Raw genomic sequence first — 5,425 nt, 5'->3', positions numbered from 1 at the left:
GGTCGGACGTAGCAGAAGGTCGGGGCAGGCAGCAAGAATCGTAGTCAATATGGCAAAAGCAGGAGGTCAAGTACACAATATGGACAAACACAGTAAACGCTTTCTCTAGGCACTAAGGCAACAAGATCCGGCAGGGGAGTGCAGGGGCAGTGATCAGATATAGTCTGGGAGCAGGTGGAAGCCAATTAAGCTAATTGGGCCAGGCACCAATCATTGGTGCACTGGCCCTTTAAGTCTCAGAGAGCTGGCGCGCGCGCGCCCTAGAGAGCGGAGCCGCGCGCGCCAGCACATGACAGCAGGGGACCGGGACGGGTAAGTGACCTGGGATGCGATTCGCGAGCGGGCGCGTCCCGCTGTGCGAATCGCATCCCCGACGGCCATGACAGTGCAGCGCTCCCGGTCAGCGGGACTGACCGGGGCGCTGCGGGGAGAGAGACGCCGTGAGCGCTCTGGGGAGGAGCGGGGACCCGGAGCGCTAGGCGTAACAGTACCCCCCCTTAGGTCTCCCCTTTTCTTTGTCCGGTAACTGCCTCCCCTGGGATGAGGACACCGGGAAAGAATGGAGGGTTTCCTCAACGGCAGGCAGTACAGCAGGAGTGGGAATGGGGAGGGAGGGCAGAGGGCGAAGCCTGGCACGGGGCAGTGTGACACCAGGACGGGGGCCATGAGGAGGCACTGAGGCTTGCCTGACGGGACTGGGAGGGGGGGAGAGGCACTTCCTATGGCAGGCAGAGTCCCAGTTCTTGATCTCCCCGGTGGTCCAATCAAGGGTGGGAGAATGGCGTTGAAGCCACGGTAGTCCAAGGAGAATTTCGGAAGTGCAATTGGGGAGGACCAAAAACTAAATTTTTTCGTGATGAGGTCCGATGCACATTAGGAGGGGATCTGTGCGGTAACACACGGTGCAATCCAACCTGACTCCGTTGACCGCGGAAATGTAGAGCGGCTTGACGAGACGGGTCACTGGGATGCGGAATTTATTCACCAAGGAATCCAGAATAAAATTCCCAGAGGAACCAGAGTCCAAGCAGGCCACGGCTGAGAGGGAGGAGTTGGCTGAAGGAGAAATCCGCACGGGCACCGTGAGACGTGGAGAAGCCGACTTTGAATCAAGAGACGCCACACCCACGAGAGCTGGGTGCGAGCGTGCGTTTCCCAGACGTGGAGGACGAATAGGGCAATCCACCAAGAAATGTTCGGTACTGGCACAGTACAGACAAAGATTTTCTTCCCTACGGCGATTCCTCTCTTCCTGGGTCAGGCGAGACCGATCCACTTGCATGGCCTCCTCGGCGGGAGGCCCAGGCGTAGATTGCAACGGAGACTGTGGGAGAGGTGCCCAGAGATCTAAGTCTTTTTCCTGGCGGAGCTCTTGATGTCTCTCAGAAAAACGCATGTCAATGCGGGTGGCCAAATGGATAAGTTCTTGCAGGTTGGCAGGAATCTCTCGTGCGGCCAGCACATCCTTGATGCGACTGGATAGGCCTTTTTTAAAGGTCGCGCAGAGAGCCTCGTTATTCCATGATAATTCGGAAGCAAGAGTACGAAATTGGATGGCGTACTCGCCCACTGAAGAATTACCCTGGGCCAGGTTCAGCAGGGCAGTCTCGGCAGAAGAAGCTCGGGCAGGCTCCTCGAAGACACTACGGACCTCAGCGAAGAAGGACTGGACTGTGGCTGTGGCAGGATCATTGCGGTCCCAGAGCGGTGTGGCCCAAGACAAGGCCTTTCCAGAAAGAAGGCTCACTACGAACGCCACCTTAGACCGTTCTGTAGGAAACAAGTCCGACAACATCTCCATATGCAGGGAACATTGAGACAAAAATCCACGGCAGAGTCTAGAGTCCCCATCAAATTTGTCCGGCAGGGACAAGCGGAGGCTAGGAGCGGCCACTCGCTGCGGAGGAGGTGCAGGAGCTGGCGGAGGAGATGGTTGCTGCTGTAGCAGAGGCAGAAGTTGCGACTGAAGTTGCTGCACCATGGTGGACACTTCCGACAGCTGGTGAGTTAGATGGGCGATCTGTCGGGATTGCTGGGCGACCACCGTGGTGAGGTCAGAGATCGCTGGCAGGGGAACCTCAGCGGGATCCATGGCCGGATCTACTGTCACGATTCGGCAGGCTGGAGGTGGATCCTCTGTGCCAGAGAGGGATAGGCGTGGACCGTGCTAGTGGACCGGTTCTAAGCTGCTACTGGTTTTCACCAGAGCCCGCCGCAAAGCGGGATGGTCTTGCAGCGGCGGTAGCAACCAGGTCGTATCCACTAGCAACGGCTCAACCTCTCTGACTGCTGAAGATAGGCGCGGTACAAGGGAGTAGACAAGAGCAAGGTCGGACGTAGCAGAAGGTCGGGGCAGGCAGCAAGAATCGTAGTCAATATGGCAAAAGCAGGAGGTCAAGTACACAATATGGACAAACACAGTAAACGCTTTCTCTAGGCACTAAGGCAACAAGATCCGGCAGGGGAGTGCAGGGGCAGTGATCAGATATAGTCTGGGAGCAGGTGGAAGCCAATTAAGCTAATTGGGCCAGGCACCAATCATTGGTGCACTGGCCCTTTAAGTCTCAGAGAGCTGGCGCGCGCGCGCCCTAGAGAGCGGAGCCGCGCGCGCCAGCACATGACAGCAGGGGACCAGGACGGGTAAGTGACCTGGGATGCGATTCGCGAGCGGGCGCGTCCCGCTGTGCGAATCGCATCCCCGACGGCCATGACAGTGCAGCGCTCCCAGTCAGCGGGACTGACCGGGGCGCTGCGGGGAGAGAGACGCCGTGAGCGCTCCGGGGAGGAGCGGGGACCCGGAGCGCTAGGCGTAACACAGACACTGGAGCAACAGTTCTCCTTATAACGGTGAAATCGGCAGCTTTCTATTGTGCCCTCCCCTCTGTTCTCCTCTGCACCTTAATCACATTTATTTATTTTTATTTATGAGTCCTAATGCAAATCTTTTTTTTATTATTCTTCTTCTTTTTTTTCCCTTTATCTTGTAACCCATGTAATTATTTTTGAACTTTAAATCCATTTAAACCCTTAAAGGGATACACTGCTGCTCAGTGGTGCCAGCGCCGGGAGCTTGTGATGTCATAGCCCCGCCCCCTCACAATGTCATTCCCCGCCCCCTCAATGCGAATCTGTTTTTTCTTTAGCCCCTTAGCGGCGCAGGAAGTACATTTACGTCCTGCGCCGACTCCGGCGATATAACACGGGGTCATACGGTAACCCCACGTCATATCGGGTCGGTCTCGGCGGCAATCAATGGCCGGGACCCGCGGCTAATTCAGGACATCACCAATCGCGTTCATCAAAGTTGACGGCTGCGTCTGAAGTGAAGGTATCCCGGCAGCTCAGTCGGGCTATTCGGGACAGCCGCAATGAAAGGACACCGGGAGGATCCCTACCTGCCTACTCGGTGTCCGATTGGCAAATGACTTCTCCGTGCCAGAGATCCAGGCAGGAGCAGTCAAGGTGCCGATAACAACGATAAATGGCATGTTAATACATGCCAAGTGATCAGTGTAAAAGATCAGTGTGTGCAGTCTTATAGCACCGTATGGGAGCTATAACGCTGCAAAAAAATGTGAAAAAAAGTGTTAATAGATGTGATTTAACTCCTTCCCTAATAAAAGTTTGAATCACCCCCCTTTTCCCATAAAAAAGTGTAAATAAAAATAAAAATAAACATATGTGGCATCGCCCCGTGCGTAAATGTCCGAACTATAAAAATGTATTGTTAATTAAACTGCACAGTCAATGGCGTACACGTAAAAAAATTCCAAAATCCAAAATAGCGTATTTTGGTCACTTTTTATACCATTAAAAAATTAATAAAAAGTTATCAAAAAGTCCGATCAAAACAAAAATCATACCGATAAAAACTTCAGATCACGGTGCAAAAAATTAGCCCTCATACCGCCCTTTACGTGGAAAAATAAAAAAAGTTATAGGGGTCAGAAGATGACATTTTTAAACGTATACATTTTCCTGCATGTAGTTATGATTTTTTCCAGAAGTGCGACAAAATCAAACCTATATAAGTAGGGGATCATTTTAACCATATGGACCTACAAAATAATGATAAGGTGTAATTTTTACCGAAATATGCACTGCGTAGAAACGGAAGCCCCCAAAAGTTACAAAATGGCGTTTTTTCTTCAATTTTGTCGCACAATGATTTTTTTTCCGTTTCGCCGTGCATTTTTGGGTAAAATGACTAATGTCACTGCAAAGTAGAATTGGCGACGCAAAAAATAAGCCATAATATGGATTTTTAGGTGGAAAATTGAAAGGGTTATGATTTTTAAAAGGTAAGGAGGAAAAAACGAAAGTGCAAAAACGGAAAAACCCTGAGTCCTTAAGGGGTTAAAAGTAAGGAGGAAAAAACGAAAATGCAAAAACTGAAAAACGCTGAGTCCTTAAGGGGTTAATCCATTGTTCACCGCACTAATATTTCTATGCTTACATAATCTACCTCCAAGTACCTGTATTGTGTGAAAGATATGTGGTGTCTAATACTTGGACTTTAGTTCGTTGGATAAGGTGAAGCAACCTGTTTGGCGGGACCTGTCAATAGTAAATAATCCTGATGTGGGCAGATTAGTTCCTCTCTCGGGTTATTTGTTATATTTGGCTGGAAATCTTTCAACTTGAATAAATAAAGAAAGTCCTTAGGCAGCAGAGATTGCCTCATTCCTAACATGGTGAGTAGGAGGAATCCTGTGGGTCTGCGTGGGTTGGATTGTTTTAGTACTTGCTGCTTGTCTTAAAGGAGAACTCTTAAAAAAAAATTTTTTAAATCAACTGGTGCCAGAAAGTTAAACAGATTTGTAAATGACTACTATTTAAAATCTTAATCCTTCCAGTACTCATCAGCTGCTGTATACTACAGAGGAAGTTATTTTCTATTTACATTTCTTTTCTGTCGTCCACAGTGCTCTCTTCTGACACCTCTGTCTATGTCAGGAACTGTCCAGAGCAGGAAAGGTTTGCTAATAGCAAATTGAGCTGATCTCCGCTGAAACAAGCCCCGGTACACCTGCCCCCTCCATGCAGCACCCATCCCCACCAGTCACACATCAGTGGTGTCTGGACAACTGATAAGACTGATAAGAACAAATACTACACTTGATCTTAGCCAAAAGGCCTAGAAGCGATGTTAATTAATAGCAAATGCTCCTAATGATATTCAGAGTTGGTATCATATCTGTAAAATCTACTGTACATTAGGATCCTTACCACACTTTTTGACACTTTATACACTTTTATTTTGTTATACTTCTAGCTTTAATCTTTGACCACTCCCCCTCCATCATCTTGTCCAGTCCTGACTACCCCTTTCCAGGAAATGCATCATAAGCAGAAGCTCTTCACTCTGAATACTCATTCTCCCTCTCTCTTTTGCCTCACCCACTCTTATGTTTGTATCATGAAA

At 49.6% G+C, this 5,425-nt stretch overlaps 1 pseudogene; it reads right to left on the bottom strand.

Annotated features, from left to right (window-relative positions):
- Positions 1-4,972: 4,972 nt before the first annotated feature.
- On the bottom strand, positions 4,973-5,148 carry LOC130277875 (U2 spliceosomal RNA; annotated as a pseudogene).
- Between the last annotated feature and the right edge of the window lie 277 nt (positions 5,149-5,425).

The sequence above is a fragment of the Hyla sarda genome, chromosome 6 (assembly GCF_029499605.1).
Source record: "Hyla sarda isolate aHylSar1 chromosome 6, aHylSar1.hap1, whole genome shotgun sequence".
Classification (NCBI taxonomy): Eukaryota; Metazoa; Chordata; class Amphibia; order Anura; family Hylidae; genus Hyla; species Hyla sarda.
This window is presented reverse-complemented; position numbering and strand designations above follow the sequence as displayed.